The sequence below is a fragment of the Dermacentor andersoni genome, chromosome 1 (genome assembly GCF_023375885.2).
Source record: "Dermacentor andersoni chromosome 1, qqDerAnde1_hic_scaffold, whole genome shotgun sequence".
NCBI lineage: Eukaryota > Metazoa > Arthropoda > Arachnida > Ixodida > Ixodidae > Dermacentor > Dermacentor andersoni.
In genome coordinates, this window is record NC_092814.1 from 22,167,484 (window position 1) to 22,187,195 (window position 19,712).

General features: G+C 48.6%; 1 protein-coding gene across 3 annotated transcripts in view; it reads right to left on the minus strand.

The window, feature by feature from the left end:
* LOC126545442 (transcription elongation regulator 1) overlaps nt 1–19,712 on the minus strand; it is a 354,732-nt gene that overhangs the window by 233,945 nt on the left and 101,075 nt on the right. The window lies entirely within an intron of this gene.

Genomic DNA, 19,712 nt, shown 5'->3' on the forward strand with positions numbered 1-19,712 from the left:
TTATGCCCTGCCACTACACTCATCAGGCATATTGGTGCTCGTACTGTGACAGGAGATGGGGTGCACACGTGTATAATTAAGGAATACATACTGTGTCCCTTGACAATCGCCCCTTCCCACGCTTGTTATCCTTCACCGCGTAACACTGCTGTGCTAAGGCAAAGCTAACTTTCGGAGACACATTACGCAACGCGTTGTGCTCTGCGAGCGTCGAAGCCAATCACGAGGATTTCAAAGGCTTTTGGGAGTCGGTGCCATTGCTGAAAACGGCGAATTCCTTCAATGAAAAACAGCACCGCACGCAGCAGCGAACGTAGAAGCAGCTAGGCCTAACGTTGCCGCGGTGATGGCTACGGCTGCCAGCGAGATAATCAAAATGGCGGCGGTGGTGGCTTTGATTAATGCCATTTGAGACCTGCAGTCATGGCAATATACATTGACTATACGGAGCACGTGGTGGGGCCGCAAAGCTGGGAGAATTATCGGGCATGTTTGAAAAGTCGGTCGTTAACTACTCTGGCAATATCTCGTGCCATGACACGGCGTCAATGACGATACGTTGCAATTCCTCTATTACTGGAGCCAGCATTAACACAACTTTTGTTCCCTTTCAATAATGTTACAGCTAATTTTCCCTGATAAAAGCACAAATTCCCTGAGTTTTCCCTGAGTTTTTCCAGACTATTCAAATTCCCAGTTTTCTCGGTTGGTAGACACCCTGGAACAACTACAGCAAATGACAACAGAAAAAAATTCAATTTTTTTTTACCATGGTGGCGAGCAATAAAGCAATTTAGATAGCGAATGTCAGTTGCTCAACTGCCATGAAGTGCAAGGCCTTTCTAATGCCACCTACACTTGCTGGACAAGCTATGTAGCATCTGCCACCCCATTGAAAGTAGACCACAATCACCATCACAAAGCCTCCAAGATCAGACATGCTCTTCTAATCTCCCAAGGCCATGTCACACAACTATTCTTTGGTTTATAATGCGTAGGAAATGGCAGAAAAAGAATATGACCAGCTGGTGCTGATCTTGCAGACTATGCCACACATGGCCAGTCTTGTCTTCTGTATGGCAGCACATGTTCCAAGTTTGCCAGGTGGGTTGGCAAATAGAAAAGGCAAAACAGAAAGGAATGACCTTTTTGTAGGACTTTCAGGCAGACTCTAAAAATCTGAATAGTCAGTGTTATTGAGCTCATACAATATATAGCATCAGGACTACTAACAGTACAGGTACAGGGCCTGTATTCTGAAACGTTCACCTTCCGCGAAACAATCGCCCTGACCACACCTCCGCACAGCATGCACAGATTGGCCATTTTAGCAAAACCGGAAAATAAACAGCGCGATCTAGTAGTTCTGGCCTACGTCATTTTAATGTGATGGTGTGATAGGTGCTCTCGACATATATTGAATAAGCGAACATGTCTTTCACTTGGCGTTTGGTTGGCGGTGGAGTGTAGTAGAGATAAAATAGGTGGTAGTTTATAGTAGCCTTTTTGGTGGAGTCTTAGACGTGGTTGTTTAGCGACGATATTTGTTGATTCATATAAAATAAAACATTTCACACTCCCTTATTCAATTTATTTTACCTAAAGCGGCTGTAACCAAACATAGTCAGTGCGCAGAACCCGTACTGCGGCCACTACACTCGTAAACAACACACCCGAGCCGCTCTGCACACGCCGGGCGTGATCTTTCATGCGATGTGAAGCGTTCGAGAGCGCACATTGGTAGTGCAAGCCGACGTCACGAGTAAGCAGTTGCTTGGTTTATTTAATGTGACTTTCGCGGCGGCGAAATTTTCACGGAAGGCGAACGTCTCAGAATACGGCCCCAGATCTGCCAACTTTATATTTTAAAGACTACTATTGTCAAAAATGCTAAGATTAGCTTAAAAAATACAAAAACTTCCTTTTATGGCTTATGCTGCTGACTACTAATTAAAAAAGTTCATGAAATATTTATGTAACGGTGGCCAAAATATGGGTTGCTGTTGTGCATTAGTTCTTTCAGCGGGTGGTGCTGCTCCTTCCAAGTAATCAGGGAGTCCAAAAAATCAGGCTCCGAAAATTTTTTTGACGATTGTGTCTGTACTCTTTCGGAATCAGTACTGAAAACCATTATTGGTGCCAATACAAAAATTGTGATCAGGCTCTAAAAATCAGGCATGTAAAATAAATTCGTAATATTTGGCAGGGATGCAGGTGACTGCCAGTTTCTGTTCGAACAGTGAAGGCATATCAACAATTAAAAAGAGAACAAATTGTGAGGGAACGCATGCAGAAAGGATGAAGTTAGAATCATGAAAAAGAAATACCATGCACAACAAATCTTAAAACACAAGAAATTCAGTAGATGGCACTACTGGTTCCCTAGGTGACAGTGACAGCAGTAGTCTGTCCTGCAATGATTACAACGACTTGCACTACATACCTGCCAAGTTCGGAGAAACCAAATACGGGAGAATTTCTGAATTTCTCCCCGACGACAACTATCGTTTCAAGTATTGACAGTGCATCTGCACATAGCCAACTTCATTAGTCTTATTTACACATTGGCAAAAAACCACATGAACACCAAAGTCACACTTTTGCAAGCATTTTGTTATTGCCAATTTTTCCTTCAATTCCTTTAAAATTTAATTAATTTACATGCCACAACCACAATCTTAATCATAGCGGAGAACTCTGGATTAATTTCGACCATGTGGGGTTCTTTAACGTACACCCAATACACGGTACAAGAGCGTTTTTGCATTTCGCCTCCATCAAAATGTGGCTGCCGTGGCCGGGATTTGATCCCGCAGCCTCGTGCTTAGCAGCACCAAGCCAAAACCATTAACCCTTACAGGGTCAATGACGTAAATATACGGCGCTGCGAACGAGTCGAAAATGGACGATGGCATATATTTACGGCGCCGTCTGTACGTTTAATAAGCTCGCAAATTTCCTAACTTTTTCTTTCCTGGCATGTTCTGCAACTATGTGGGAATACACTGAATCTTTTTCTCGCGCCTCCCTCTCTTGCTTCTCGTTGCATGGTTTGTTTTAGAGCTAGTTTGTTTGCACCGGAAGGTCTATACTACCGCTCACGCATTCAAGCGCGCGTGTGGGTGGTGGTTAGTTACGGTTTTGCTCCACGGGCGGTTTCGGCTTCTTGCACTCACAGAACTGATGGCTATCTCGTTACTAATCACTCAAAGGGCAACCGCCTGATACTCGCTCATTTATTGCTCACAGGGGTGCGCATACAAAGGATGCCGCCGTGCATGCGTTCCCTTTCTTTCTTTTTGCACTAAAACTAATTGTTTCTGGTTAGAAATAGGATGAAGATTCGCGGAAGTTTGTCACACGTTTTGCTTTTTTGATGGGCACACAACAATACAGTTTTCTGGAGGGTGCTCATCTACGCAGTTCGATTACGCTATGGACGTAAATATAAGTGTAAGAGCTGGAACATTTGAGACTCGTGAAATATTCCCGCATGTACATTTTCTAAGCCTATGTTTCCGTGTGCATTTTGTGGGGATGCGTGACTCTCACACCTCCCCTGAGATCTAGTTTTCCCGCATAGCTCGTCTCCTGCAGGGCGGCTTCGCCCGTCGCGTGGCCTGGCGCCCGCGGCGGTTGGAGTGGTTGAAGCGCAGTGCGAGAGATGGCGCTAGTGTTGCGCTGCGGCAAGGTTACTTGGGCGCCGGAAGACAAGGCGCTGCCTCTTTCCCAGCGGGTCGGTGAACAGCGTGGACATTCCGCGCGCGCTGCGACCATGCTTCTGCGAGACTGTCTCGCGTGGCCGCCTTCGAACGTGCCACCATTCGCGTGACCGTACACGCGAACGACTAGGCATTGGGATCCAGCATGGGGCGAACATATTCGCTCGCTATCCGGTCGCTCGGTGAGTCGGACTTCTAGATTTGTCGCGCGCCCATCGGCATGTTTTGCGGATAGTAACTCGGCTAGCAGGCATTGATCTATGAAAGGTGCAATAAATGACCTTGTGATTGTTTGCACTACTGTGTTGTCGTTCCTTTGTCCCAAGAGTACGGTGGAGAACCACGTATCTCCCACATCTGGCTGCCCAACGTGGACCTCTTGGGGCATCGGACGTTAACAGTTTTGCTTCGTTCGAGACCTTTGTTTGCATCGAAGCGTAGGGCTAGCGTGGATTTTGATCACTAGCGTTGGCGGTGTGCTTTCTTGAGAGAGGCGACGGTGGCTGTAGTGTGTTTGAACTTGTCAACATGCTAAGCCTTTTCGCAAGTGTTCTTTTTTAATGACATTCGTCAGTACGAGAGCCACGTGGTCTGCATCCTGGGAGAGCGAGGCTGAGCGCCCGCGGAGCAGTGGCAAGCCTGAAGCGAGTGAGTACGGAAGCCTCGTGGGTGGTCCGAATTTCTTATGTAAATAGCTTCTTCTATCTCTTTGAGTCTGATGAAGTCCCGGCTCTGGGAGCCGGGTGGCCACGGGCCACGGGTGCCACTACGGGCTGACTGGTATTGCGGCCAGGCACCGGGCGCTCCGACACCGTCTGGGACGGTGGGCGCCGTCAACTCGGATGCTGTGTGCACCGAGCGGAGTAGGACCACCTCACAAAGCTGACGTCTCCTCGCGGCTGCCTGTTTTGCGCTCATTTTGGGTGTTGTTTTTGGATGCCGGTTGTTGTCAGGGTAGCGACGCTTTAGGCCTAAGGCTTTACGAAGCTGCCTGTCGCACGTGGAGGGACACAACCTGGTGGACCGTGGCGTTGAGGCGTTGCAATTTGCTTCCCTCATTCTATTTAGCCTCGCACGAATTGAAATTACTCGTTTGGCTCAAGGAAGTGAGCTTCGTTCACGTGAACTTAGCATCTGAGTAGCTGCCCGATCTTTTGCTAGCCGAGTTGAACATCGTACCACGTGGGCGATGCGCATGCAGAATTCCTCTCCCTTGCACTACTGTAGTGTTTGCCGAGTGTGTTGAGTCTACGCAGCGTCATTGGAGTCACCCCGGGCGATGGTGATGCTGTGGCCAGTTCGGCGCAGCGACTTCGGCGGCCTCCTGCATCCAGCTCACAACCCTCGGCGGCGGACAAAAGAGCCGGCGGTCACCGACAGCTGCGGCAGCTCTTGCCAGCAGGGCGTGTCGGCGCGAGCGACACTTGCTCGTTCCAACTACTGTGTCGCCATTTCCGGAGTCCTGGCCTGGAATCTTACCGTCGAGTCTGCAAAGCTGCTGCTGTGACCGGCGGACGCCAGCGGTGTACCCCAAGGACAGTCGGCTCGCATGTTATGGACAGCGTGTCGACATTTCCCCGACGGGCCACTGTTGCATGTACCACCTTGTTCGCAAAGCACGTGTTGATGTTAGACTGTGTGAAATGTTTTGCCGGAATATGTAGTGATTTAAGGTTGGGGAGATGTGGGGATGCGCGACTCTCACGCCTCCCCTGAGATCTAGTTTTCCCGCATAGCTCATCTCCTGCAGGGCGGCTTCGCCCGTCGCGTGGCCTGGCACCCGCGGCGGTCGGAGTGGTTGAAGCGCAGTGCGAGAGATGGCGCTAGCGTTGCGCTGCAGCGAGGTTACTTGGGCGCCGGAAGACAAGGCGCTGCCTCTTTCCCGGCGGGTCGGCAAACAGCGTGGACATTCCGCGCGCACTGCGACCATGCTTCTGCGAGACTGTCTCGCGTGGCCGCCTTCGAACGTGCCACCATTCGCGTGACCATACACGCGAACGACCAGGCGTTGGGATCCAGCATGGGGCGAACATATTCGCTCGCTATCCGGTCGCTCGGTGAGTCGGACTTCTAGATTTGTCGCGCGCCCATCGGCATGTTTTGCGGATAGCAACTCGGCTAGCAGGCATTGATCTATGAAAGGTGCAATAAATGCCCTTGTGATTGTTTGCACTACTGTGTTGTCATTCCTTTGTCCCAAGAGTACGGAGGAGAACACCATATCTCCCACAATTTTCTAAACCTAAGTTTCCTATGTAAATAACAATGCACCCAATTTCTAATTTTTATAAGTTCATTTCCTTTTTTATTGTTGTTATTCATAAATAAACAGCACATATACAGTCGCCGACCGTTTATTCGGACCTCACTGGGACTGCGGAAATGTCCGAATAAACAGGTGTCCGAAAAAGCAGATTAAGAAAAAAAAAGAAATCCTTTATTTCCACGCACTTATTCGGGCTCGCAGTAGGCTTGAAGAAATCGTGAATGCGCCGTTGCATGCTGTTCTGTTTACGCGCAATCAGATAAGCCTAAATCTCGGAGAGGGTCGTACGGTCACTATAGGCGGCTGAAAGCAGAGTCACTGCTTATGCACGCTCCGCATGCGACGTCAGCGTAGCACATAGTGCGTCATCTTCCGAATCGAAGTCGTCGTCTGGCGGTGCAGCAGAAACCTGACGAATGATCTCGCTGTCATCGAGTTCTGCGCATGTCAGTACAGCAGCGTGAGCACCTGTGAAACTGTCAAATGAGACTGTGTCCAAAACCGGTCTCGGTAGAACACTTTCGGCATCAGTAGGGTGCACATCGGAAGGCGACAAATCCTAGGCTCCCGGCACCCGCTTGCCGGCATTCCCCAGCGCAGTCTGCACGGGCACTGTCAGTGCCATTAGACAATTGACACTATGTTTCCGTGTGCCACTTTGCATCACCGCAACCTCGACACAGCACACAAAGCAAACATCACCACGCCGTCACGCCGATACCAGTCGCACAAACGAAAAACGTGGCCTACTCGCAGTGTCGTGCACGAAGAAACAAACAAATCAGCTGGTGGATTGTCTTGACACGGCTAACTAAGCTGAGACCGGAACTGCTGTAGCCACGAACCAGGCAGAAGCGATGATGATGAGCGGAGATTTGCGGTAGCGCCACTTTGTGGGGCAGCAAGGAGGCTCTGTTCAAAACGAAAATGGCGTTCAGCAAGTCGAACCATGCATCGGTCAGAGTCGGTGCATGGTGCTTTCAATCGAGTTGGCTTAAGGAGTCTCCAAAAAATCAGACGAGAGGTTGCAAGGTGTCCAAACTTTTGGCAGTTGTTATACATTATGGTCTATGGGGAGAATGGCGGTGCAGCAAAGCAGACCGAATAATCTAGCATGTCCGAATTTTTGGAGTCCAAAAAATCAATCAGCGACTGTATACCAAGAAAAAATTATTTTTCTCACTTTACGGTCACCCAAGAAAAGTTATGGTAAATCTTTTTCGAAATAGGTCCCCCTGAAGAATTTGAATAAGCAATAAAAAAAATCAACCCTGGGCGGTCGCATATCGTGAAAGAAATCGACCCTGAAAGGGTTAAGCAACCACGGCGGTTGTTCAAAAATTCTTCAGGTTATGTTTGATTATAACAAATACCATTTCCTTGACCATTGTGTGAGGTGGACATTTCCCAGCGTCTCCTCACACATGGACAAGCAGAACCGTGTTCTCATGTTTTTCATGATGCTAAAGTGGTGCTCCCACTTTGCATTGCTCTGTGGTATCAACAAAATACCCAGTACTACTTCAATTGAGCCCTACTTCAAAAATACTTGAAGATACTTTTCGCGCTCACAACGCCAAAGCAGGTGAAGCCAAGAAGAACAATGGAGTCTAGTGTTGCGAGCTATACAACGCTGCATTTGCTTGCTAGCTGAATGAGATTAGGGACACTAGGGCGCCCAACGACCCCATCAGTGTAAAGAGTGGTGCTGCGATTAACGAAATAACGTATTTATCGTAGGGGTGAATGAATAGCGATTTTTCAGGATTCATACAAGTCTCAGAGGCAGAAATTCAAGGATATTCAATGACTTTCAAGACCCTGTCAAAGCAGTTTACGGTGCAGAGCAGTATCCCATGCAGCAATTTCTTACTATATTGTCACGTGGTAGTGACGGTGAAGGCAGCAAAATTTTTATTAACAAAACTAGTGTTTTATCGGGCGAACTTGTGCCCTCAAAAGCAGGCTACACTCAAAGAACGATAGCAGCGAATACACTCGGCGATCGTCGAAAATCTGATGAGCGGGTCAAGCACGTCGGCTTTTATACATCAGTCGTCGAATGTCGCAGAGTAATCGCTGGGACCCGCGTCCCTTCCACAAAGTTCTAAATTATTCGCATCACGCACACATGCGATTACATTACACAAGGTTCGGTCACAGACAGCGGATGGAAGCATCGATAACATTCCAGAAACTTCCGATACATGCAGGCGCGTCCTGCACTGTGCAATAACATTTGTTAGGCGGTCAAACGTGACGTCCGATAAAGACAAGTACACGTGTCAACACCCCCCTCTTAAAAAGCATCGACCCGATGCTGCAAACGAAAGTAATAAAGAAAAGCACTCGTAGCAAAGAAAACAACAAATAAGGAAAGTTCGTCAGCATCAACAACAGGGTTCAAGATGCACCGCGTGGACCACTTCGGATTGTGCGCGGCGCTGCTGTGAATGCGAAATGCCGTCTGGCACGACCTCCTAGTCCAGTGCGCCAATACGTCGGATGACCTTGTAGGGTCCGAAATAGCGTCGCAATAGTTTCTCACTCAGTCCTCGTCGGCGTATCGAGGTCCATACCCAAACACGGTCGCCGGGCTATCACTTGACGAAGCGTTGTCGGAGGTTGTAGTGTCAGCTGTCGGTACGCTGCTGGTTCTTGATCCGTAGGCGGGTGAGCTGTCGGGCTTCTTTGGCGCGCTGGAGATAGGTAGCGACGTCAAAGATTCTCCTCGTCAGTGACGTGCGACAGCATGGCGTCGAGCGTCGTGGTCAGGTTCCTGCCGTAAACCAGCTTAAACGGCGTGGTCTGTGTTGTTTCTTGCACCGCCGTGTTGTAAGCGAAGGTTACGTATGGCAGGACGGCATCCCAGGTCTTGTGTTCGACGACGACGTACATTGCTAGCACGTCGGCGAGGGTTTTATTCAGGCGCTCCGTAAAACCATTTGTCTGTGGGTGGTAGGCAGTTGTCCTCCTGTGCGTTGTCTGACTACTGCAGAATGGCTTGGGTGAGCTCCACTGTAAAGGCCGTTCCTCTGTCGGTGAGGAGGACTTCTGGGGCGCCATGTCGCAGCAGGATGCTTTCGATGAAAAATGTTGCCACTTCGGCTGCGCTACCTTTCAGCAGAGCTTTAGTTTCAGCTAAGCGGGTCAGGTAGTCCATCGCCACGACGATCCACTTATTTCCGCATGTTGACATCAGAAACGATCCCAACAAGTCCATCCCGATCTGCTGGAAAGGTCGACAAGGAGGCTTGATCGGCTGTAGTAATCCCGCTGGCCTTGTGGGTGGTGTCTTGCGTCGCTGACAGTCTCGGCATGCCTTGACTTAAGGGGAGACAAGGGTCTGGGAGGCCGAAAAAATTCTGAAAAATCGATTTTTGGAAGTATTTTTTTTCATAATTAATAAGGTCTAAAGAAACTGTTCCTAAAATACTGTAGCAATGTAATGCGCATTAGTCGAGTTATTCGGTCTCAAAGTCAGTTTCATGGCCATTTTCGCTCGCGAAACCACCTCAAAAACGATCATATTCAACGCCGCAGCGCCTGAGAACCACGCCAAGTAGCGCGGCCATTTTGGTCTCATTTGAAAGACGCATTCTTCTATTGTCTGTTCCTAGCGGAAGAGCGCTTTCCGTCTGGCAACGGCACAGCTATCGCGCATTAAAAAAAGCACTCATACTCGCACATTATTGGTGCGTTTCTATCACGTGGGGCCGTTCCTGATTCCCTATTGGATGCCAATGGATTCGTCTGCTAGACAGCGGCGCGCAGTCCGCCATTTTGCCAAGAGGCCTAAGCGACGGCTGTGCGATCGGTGCGATGGCAGGCGGTCATCGGAAGTTCCGTACTGTTCATGCTTTCGGGAAGAAGCGAAAACGGCGTCCGAGAGCACGCAGCGTATCACCAGCGAGACCTTCTGCCGCCGAGAACACGGAAGCAGCGGGCGGTGCCGGCGCTATCACGAACGCGGCACCCGCGATCGCGGACGCGATAGCGGCGACCCAAGATCACACGCGAGCTGTGCGCGTCGACACTCCCCTGGTTTCCGAGGCTCAAAAAGTGGCCATCGAGTGTCGTGCGAGTGATATACGGCAAGACCTTTCGTCGACGTCAGCCACACGACGCAAGCGGTCTTTTTTTCGAGACTCGGAAGGAGCCGCGACGACTGGAACGCCGTTCACCGTCGTAAGCTTAGCGTTGGTGAATGAACTGCTTCAGTGCATGAATTGCCGTGTGTGTGGCGGGCCTGGCAGCATCTCCAAAGAAGACCGAGAATATGGTATCGCCGCGAAACTTGTGCTGACCTGTGGTGCGTGCGGAGAACTGAAGACTGTATGGAGCTCGCCAAGAGCAGGGGGGGACGCGGCGCGCGGCCCTTTCGAAATCAACGTGCTCGCGGTTCGCGCGGCAATGGGCACAGGGAACGGACAAACTGCGCTAAACGATATATTTTCCACTCTGAATATTTCGCGGAGAGGCATGCACACGAAGACCTACCAAGATTATGTTAAATTGAAGATGAACCCTGCCTCGCAGAAGGCTGCCGCGTTCGTTATTGACGACTGCGCGAGCACGGTGAAAACGCTGTATCTGGATCTGGACTACGGAAATCCTGGAAACATCGCTGTTTCCTTTGATGGGACTTGGTTGACCAGGGGCCACTCATCTCATATTTGTGTTGGGACAGTGATCGAGCTATTTACGGGATACGCGCTTGACTTCGTCGTCCTATCGAACTTCTGTTTGGGGTGCCAGCTAGGGCCGAAGGAGGACGACCCAAGGTATGCCGAATGGCTAGCTGACCACAGTTGCCAAAAGAACACCTCCAGTAAGCCAGGCCAAATGGAGGTGGAAGCGGCACAAATTTTATTTGGCCGCTCATTAGAAAGGCATGGGCTCCGCTACACAACCATGTTATGTGATGGAGACAGCCGGGCCTTCAATAGCCTGCAGGAGGCACAGGTATATGGCTTTGTGCCAATAGAAAAAGAGGACTGTGTCAACCATGTGCATAAGCGCATGGGCACAGCCCTTCGAAACCTCCTGCAGAAACAAAGAGCTGACGGAAAGCCAAGCCTTGGCGGTAAAGGAAAACTCACGGGCGAGCTGGTCACGAAGCTCACTACAAATTATGGATGGGCTTTGAAAACTCAAGGAAACATCGAAGCCATGCATAATGCTGTTTGGGCAACTCTTTATCATGTAGCATCTACTGATGCAAGCCCAAATCACTCTCATTGCCCAAGTGGTGGAGAGTCCTGGTGCAAGTACAACAGGGCTGTTGCCAAGAAGGAGACTCCTCCAAAGCATCGCTACAACCTGCCGGAGCATGTTGTTGATGCCTTGCGGCCTGTGTACGCGCGACTCTCTGACAAGAAATTGCTGAAGCGTTGTCAGAGAGGCAAAACCCAAAACCCGAACGAGAGCCTGCACTCTGTCATTTGGTCGCTCGTGTCAAAGAGCAAACATTCCTCTCTTTTCACTGTGGAAGCTGCTGTGGCCGAAGCAGTCGCAAGGTTTAACGCAGGCAAAGGGAGAGCAGATGCAGCAATACTAAATGAACTGCACCTGCAGCAGAATGCCGTAGCCTCTGAAAGATGTTCAGAAAAGGACAGTCGCCGACTAGTGGCATCCGATAAGAAGCATGCACATGCTGAAAACTTCAGGCGTGCAATGAAAAGAAAGCGCACCAAGGAAAATGATGATGACTACGTTCCTGGTGGCTTCTAGCATCGTTACCACACTGATTCATACCTTCTCCTATTGAATAAAAATGTTCACCATGTTCCTAAACTTCTTTTCTCGTTTTCTCAAAACAACATTTTTTATCACATCCTCGGACGTTGCCCACAGTAACTTTTGATGTAGCGGTTGGATTTTGATAATTCTTGCAGCATTTGAAAGCTTATACATTGATTAGTGCAATAAAACCAAGAAATTTTGATACTTTTATTTAGAACAGTGATTTAATCAACAATAAAATTAAGCAACAGTTTCAGATTTCTTATGAGTATACTTGATAAGGCCATAACTCTTGAACCAATGAAGCTAAAAATAAAATTATGGTTTTCCTGCACTCCCTGGTCTCTATAGAGCGCTGTCATACCAAATTAATAGCAATCTTTTATGGGAAAGCTGTCAAAAGACTGGGCAGAATGTAAGTTTATGAAACAGTCAATATATTAAAATGTGGGAGTGATAGCCCAAATCTAATTGCATATTTGTTTTTAGCTGTGAAAAATACATATTCTATAAAAATTTCAGGTGGAAATACTGAAAATTAAAAAAAAATATTTTCAAACCAGTGTCTCCCCTTAATAGTGACGTCGGCGGTTAGGCGCGGCCAGTAATACCTTTCTTGTATCCTCGACAGCGTCCGAGAGAAACCGAGGTGCCCGGCGGTCGGATCGTCATGTAGGGCGCGCAGTACTTCTGGATGCAGCGCCGACGGGACAACAAGAAGGCAGTTGGTGCAGACGGGTGAGAAGTTGGGTGAGAAGTTCTTCTTCACGAGTAGATTGTTTTGAAGCGTGAAGGAAGATAATCCGCGCTTAAATGCCTTAGGGACAACGTTGGTGTGCCCTTCCTAATACTCGACGAGGCTTTTTAGCTCCGGGTCTGCCTGTTGCTACTCAGCGAAGTCTTTCACGCTTACGATTCCAAGGAAGGCGTCGTCATTCTCGTCATCTTGCGGCGGCGGGTCAATGGGGGCGCGTGATAGGCAATCAGCATCAGAGTGCTTTCGTCCGGACTTGTAGGTTACAATGATTTAGTATTCTTGTAGTATGAGCCTCCACCGTGCCAGTCGTCCTGAAGGAACCTTTCTATTCGCTAGCCAACACAACGTGTGATGGTCGCTGATGACTTTGAATGGCCTGCCATACAGATAATGGCGCCATTTAGCTGTAGCCTAAACGATGGCGAGGCATTCCTTTTCGGTCGTAGAATAGTTGCCTTCCACTTTAGACAGCGACCGGCTAGCGTTAGCTATCACCTGTTCGACTCAGTTTCTCCTCTGGACGAGAACGGCACCGAGGCCTAGGCTACTGGCATCAGTATGGATTTCTGTATCGGCATACTCAACAAAGTGCGCAAGTACTGGTGGCGACTGCATATGTCGTTTGAGTTCTTCAAATGCGTCGGCCTGCGGCGTTTCCCACTTGAACTCAGCATCAAATTTCGTTAGACGTGTCAACGGCTCAGCGATGCGTGAAAAGTCCTGGACAAAGCACCTGTAGTAGGCACACATGCCAAGGGATCTACGTACTGCATTCTTGTCGATGAGTTTTGGCAACTGTGCGATTGCAGCTGTCTTTTGTGGGTCTGGGCGGACACCAGATTTGCCGATTACGTGGCCTAGGAACAGAAGCTCATTGTAAGCGAAGCGGCACTCTTCCGGCTTCAGAGTGAGCCCTGATGACTTGATGGCCTTTAGTACCGTCGCAAGCCACCTGAGGTGGTCGTCCAAATTTCCAGCGAAGATGACAACGTCATCCAAGTAAATGAGACAGGTCTGCCACTTCAATCCTGCTAAAACTGTGTCCATCACACGCTGGAACGTTGCAGGCACCGAGCATAGTCCGAATGGCATAACCTCGAACTTTTAGAGGCCGTCTGGGGTGATGAAGGCGGCCTTTCCGCGATCTTTTTCGTTGACTTCTATTTGCCAATAGCCAGATTTGAGGTCAATCGACTAGAAGTATTTAGCGTTGCACAGCCAATCCAATGCGTCTATTCGTGTGAGGGGGTAGACTTCCTTCTTCGTGATCTTGTTCAGACAACGATAATCGACGCAGAAACCTACGGTTCCGTCTTTTTTGTTCACCAAGACTACAGGAGATGCCCACGGGCTTTTCGAAGGCTGGATGATGTCGTCGCGCAGCATTTCGTCGACTTGGTGCCTTAAAGCTTCACGTTCTCGCGTCGAAACTCGGTAAGGGCTCTGGCGGAGTAGTCCAGTGCCCTCTTCGGGTGTTATGCGATGCTTTGTGACTGGTGTTTCTCGAATTCTTGATGACGTCGAAAAGCAGTCTTTGTATCGTCGAAGCAGACTTCTGAGCTGTTGCTGCTTCATCACGGGGAGACTTGGATTTATGTCGAAGTCTGGCTCGGGAACTACGCTCGTCGGGGTAGATGCTGCAGAATCCGAGAGGACAAACGCATTGCTGGTCTCCAGAATTTCCTGGATGTACGCGATCGTTGTGCCATTGTTGATGTGCTTGAACTCCTCGCTGAAGTTTGTCAGCAACACTTTCGTGTTTCTCCACGCAGTCAAGCAATCCCTCTTGCGACGAAAATTTCACGGTCGAGCAGTAGACGTTGGTCGCCTTCCATGACGCCTTCTACGTCAGTGGGTGTTTCGGTGCCGAACGAAATAACAATGCTGGGGTGAGGCGGGATGCTCACTTGATCTTTGAGCACATTCAAGGCGGGGTGACTAGGAAGGCTTTCCGGCGGTATCGCTTGATCTGTCAACAGCGTTATTTTTTTCAACTTCAAGTCGATGATTGCACAGTGTTGGTCAGGAAGTCCATGCTGAGAATGACGTCTCGTGAACACTGTTGGAGGATAACGAAGGTGGCAGGGTAAGTCCGGTCGTGAATGGTAATTCACAACCGCACTGAATGGCTACAAAGAACGATAGCGGTGAATACACTCGGCGATCGGCGAAAATCTGATGAGCGGGTCAAGCGCGTCGGCTTTTATACATCAGTCGTCGAATGTTCCAGTGTAATCGCTGGGACTTGCGTGCATTCCACAAAGTTCATTATTCGTGTCGCACACGCATGCAATCAGATTACACAAGGTTCGGTCACAGACAGCGGATGGAAACATTGATAACATTCCAGAAACTTCCGATACATGGAGACACGTCCTGCGCTGTGCGATAACATTTGTTAGACGGTGAAACGTGTCGCCCGATGAAGATAAAGTACATGTGTCAATAACGTTTCCAAAACCTACAGCTAAACTTAGACATAACGAAGTTGGTAAATTCAGCACTTTACTTCGTCATATTAAAAGTGGACCTTTTATGCAAATAAGTACATTGCTGACATGCTTTTCTTGCACAGAAACGGCCATAAAGCTTTTCACATTATCGGGCAACCACGAAAAAAAATGAATTTCATGAGAAAAAAATGAGCCAGAATTCCAAATTCTTCCGTGATGATCGATTTTTTTCTTTCAAACTTCAGCCTGGACGATAACTTGAGCCTTCTCTTCTAGTGACAAAAATGTGGATTTCTTTGTCGGCTGCGACAGGCTTCTTCAGATAACGATACAATAGCTTCGGGAGACAATGACTAAATGGGATGCAATTGTTGTCAAGCGTGTGCCGCCCGAACGCCTCATCGCACCCTACCGGGATTTAACCTAACAACTGCTACTTCGTATAGTAACTGGTGTTGTACACCGGAGCCATTTTCACGAAACTTTATCAAAAATGAATAATTAGAAATACTATAAAAATAAAAGTATTGCATGTATGTTATTCGTACGCGCACAATTTTTCTAACCAATATGACTCAAAACGTTCCTCGGAGCTCAGATGCTTCTCCATAAAAGCCTTTTGCATTGCCATCACCAACGCGGCATGGCGGCTTCCTGTTTTGTTTACGCTGCGTCATGAGCCGAGCAGCTGAAGTTTTTTCTCTCTTTTTTCAATGCTATCAAGGTCGATGGTTTATCAAGGCATGAAAAAATAATTTTAGGGGCTTCAATGAGGCGCAGTTTAAATAATTTTGCTCACGTCTGCTTCGCAAAAGCTTCGTTGAAGTGAAAACATGTCCACGAAGTAGTTCATCTTGGAAGAAATTTCGATGCATTATGCTCTATGGGACATCGACGGAGAATGTAAAAATGTTCATTGTGATGAAAATTTCATTGAAGTGGACTTTGTTGTGCCGGGATTCAACTGTACTTGACACTGCTCCCCTGTTTGCTCGTTCACTACTTTCTACCAGAATTGTTGGGAAGGCCAGGGTGCTCGTCTGGATTGTCGCGAGGCATGGAAACAATGGCAACGCCCACGTGCAAATTGCCAGCCACAGGAACTGCTGATCTCAGCATTGAACCTTCCTGAAGACCTGTGCAGGGCACTATAGACACTCTTTCGACATACCGTGTGCTATTGTTTTCCAGCATGAAAGCACTACTTCCCTTCTTATCCACTATATTCAGCGGTTCACTGTAAGACAAATCGCCCTTCCTGGAAATGCGAGTCTTTTTTACCCTCACGAAATCACCTGTACGGGACATTGGAACCTTTGCTACTCTTTTTCAATCTGTATGTATACTCCTGGCTGATCACCTGCTCATCTCATACCCTTTTTTGTAATTGGCATACCTGCCAACCTGGCGAGATCAAAAATCGGGAGACTTTATTCATGCCAACGGGGGGGGGCATGAATAAAACGTTCAAACTTTCAGGCGGTGTTCGGTGAGAACCTTTGCAGGACCTTGCAGTAGCAGACTTTGCTCACCTCAAAAATTTGTCGGAGTAGCTTTGCTCAAAACATGGTCCAGACTGACAGCCCTTCACTAGCAGCAGGTGTTGGAGGGTAGTGTTGCACATTGATGAGCGGAACTCAGTCCTAGTTCTTCGCACCGTGCTAAAAATCCTTTCACATTATGCGTTGCTATGCAGTATGATGAGTAAAATCCAGCATCACCTTAGCGACTCGGCCAAACATGTTTTCCATCAGTGTTTTTTATTTTTCCAACCATGGACCACTGCACGTCCCACCTTTCTTCATCCAGAATATTCTCTGGAAGAGTGTACGCCTGTAGTGTGGCAAACTCAGCTTCGAGAGCATCTAAAGCGTCTTCAGCAGATTCATTGGAATCTCGGGGCAGCAGCTGAGGGAAACTGAATAAACAAACGAAGACTCGAAAGCGATGCCTGTGAAATAAATTTCAGGATGGCCACCTTCCGCATTCCTCAGAGTTGCGTTTCAAAGTTGCGTCCACATCCATAGCACCTCGCCTCGTCGTATTTCGGAAATATTTTCCGAGGGGGAGGCCTAGCGTAGTCTTGTGCCTGACGAGGAATCCCGTAGACAGGCACTCCACACGCATGACACTGTCGTCGCCCTTGTTCCGGAGAAAGTTCACTATGTTGCCTTGCTGCTCAGCGGTGCGAACATAGCCTTGATGCTTCGCCGTGGAAACGTGGAGTTTCAAGTCCCCTTTGACACAGTGAGACACGCTGACGTCGCATCCACACATTCTACAAAATGCAAAATGTTCTTTTCTTGATGCCAAAAAGCACGGAAATTCAGAAGTATAAGATCGCAAAAACTTCTGCGAATACCTTTTCTTGCGCTTTGATAGCGCCATGGCATCAAGCACACGAAGATTCTAACTTTACACGGTGCACCGCACACAGATGGCCTAGCCAACACTAATCATACACATAAGGAGCAGCAACAAGATGCACCATGCAGGAAGGCATGCCTGAAATGCAAGAGCTACATTGGCTCTGGCTTTGGTCGGCTTACTAGGCACCGTAGTCGGCTGCTTAGTCGATAATACCGATGGTGCTAGTGCGGCCGTTGTTGGTGATGCTGGAGATTACGATGTGGCTGTAGATTCTGCGGTGCTGGTTTCGCAAAAACCATTATTGCACAAACCGAGACCGCTTTTCGGGAGATATAAGACAGCAATCGTACAATCGGAAAGTTCAGCCAAAAATAGGGAATCTCCAGAGCGAATCGGGAGGGTTGGCAGGTATGCATCCGTCTCGGCACACGTGATCACTTTCCCTTTAATTGCAGCATCAGGATTAATTCGGCGCGTCTTCGCAGTCGGCGCTTCTATGCTGATAAAGAAAACGCAGAAAACTGGAAAACAGACTATCCTAAGCACATGGAGGAAGCTACGGCAGCTAGGCTCGAAGCGTGTACGAGGGGGTTGTACTAGATCCCAACAAACATGCAATTTTTGGACCCGTTTCATCGGGAAAATAAGGGAGTGTTTGATACGAGTACAGTAGAACCTCGTTGATACGTTCCTGTTACGTATGTTTTCCCTGTGCCAACGCTCGCAATTGAGAACACAAAAAATGGCCCAATAGAGTTACGCTCATTTTTTACTAGTTTGTATGTTCCTGGATCGGATCGGATCGGAAAACATTTATTGGGCTCTAGAAAGAACTTCGCGGCTTCAGACGGCCTCTTCCATCTTCTGATGGATTCTTCTGTCTGCAATCACAGGGTTGGTGCCCTAGTCCAAGGCTCCACTGAGTATGGCCAACCCGCGAGCTCGCTCTACTAGGCGCTTTTGGCCGTTCAAGCTTACGCTGGAAAGCATACTCTCCCACTGTTCCGCACTCAGGTTTTTAATTTTATAGATAGTTGGGGACTCAATATTTTTCCTGGAAAACAATTTTTTGGCACCAACGTTGTGGGATTCTCTCCCGTGCTCTTGGGACAAAGGAACGACAACACAGTAGTGCAAACAATCACAAGGGCATTTATTGCACCTTTTATAGACTGATACCTGCTAGCCGAGTTGCTATCCACAAAACATGCCGATGGGCGCGCGACAAATCTAGGAAGTCCGACTCACCGCGACCGGATAACGAGCGAATATGTTCGCCCCATGGTGGCGCGTTCGAACGAGGCCTCACGAGACGGTCTCGCAGAAGCATGGATCGGCGCACTCACGGAATGTCCGTGCAGCTTGCCGATCCCAAACCAAAGAGGAAGTGCCTTCTCCTTTCCGCGCCCAAGTAACCCCGCCGTGAGGCGGCGTTAGCAGCGCAACACCTGCGCCATCTCTCGTACGGCGCTTCAACCACACCAGTTTACAGCCAGTTTACTGGAGACAGGAGCTATGCGAGAAAACAATGTATCAGGGGACGTGCGAGAGTGGCGCATCCCCGCAACGTTCAGTACGTCGCCAAACTGTGCTCGTATGATATGTTTCCTGGCTGCTAGATCCCATGTAAACAAGAAAATGCGCGAGGCATGCGCAATCGACAACAGTACATAGCTGCCCGCTGCGGCAGCTTCACCACATTACCATCTACGCTCGTTACAACGGACCCGCATACAATGGACCCACGTACAACAGACCTGTATACAACACACTTTCGGATATAAAGGGCCGTATTTCAGCCTTAGTTTGTTCTACCTATTTTATTAATGCAATGAAGTTCGCTTGCCACTGGTAGCGTACTGCATGCCTTTAGTAGGCGATAATCCAAACGCGTTGCTGTTCCTTGCTGTAGGCGGCACGATGTGGGCATCACGTTTCGCTTTGGAGGCATGGACACCCACCAGCTCAACTTTGTTTCGGTTTCCGGTCGTCCTCTTAAAGCTCCACGCAATAGGAACTGCTGGAACACCAAAAGCTCGACGTGCCCCAGCGTCTGGTGCCGCCGCAACAATGTGCACGATGCTTCGCATTACGTAAATTTCAACGACAGTGGAGTCTGCCAAATTTTTTAGTTACCCAAGATGGTACATTTTCCCAGTTTGTGCGTTTTTTCTCGCAGTTTCTGCTAAAACGTATGAATGAGGTTCTACTGTAAATCTAAAACCCAGCTCCCCTTCATACACCATGCCTATATCCCATCCCCTCTGCCTCCAGATGCTACAAGCAAGAAGAAGGCCCCGTATCTTATCCCTAGAATTTTAATAAAGACATTTCCTCTCTATCGATATGAGATACCCAGATGACTTCAGCGATGAACATGTCCTGCAACAATCAGCCCA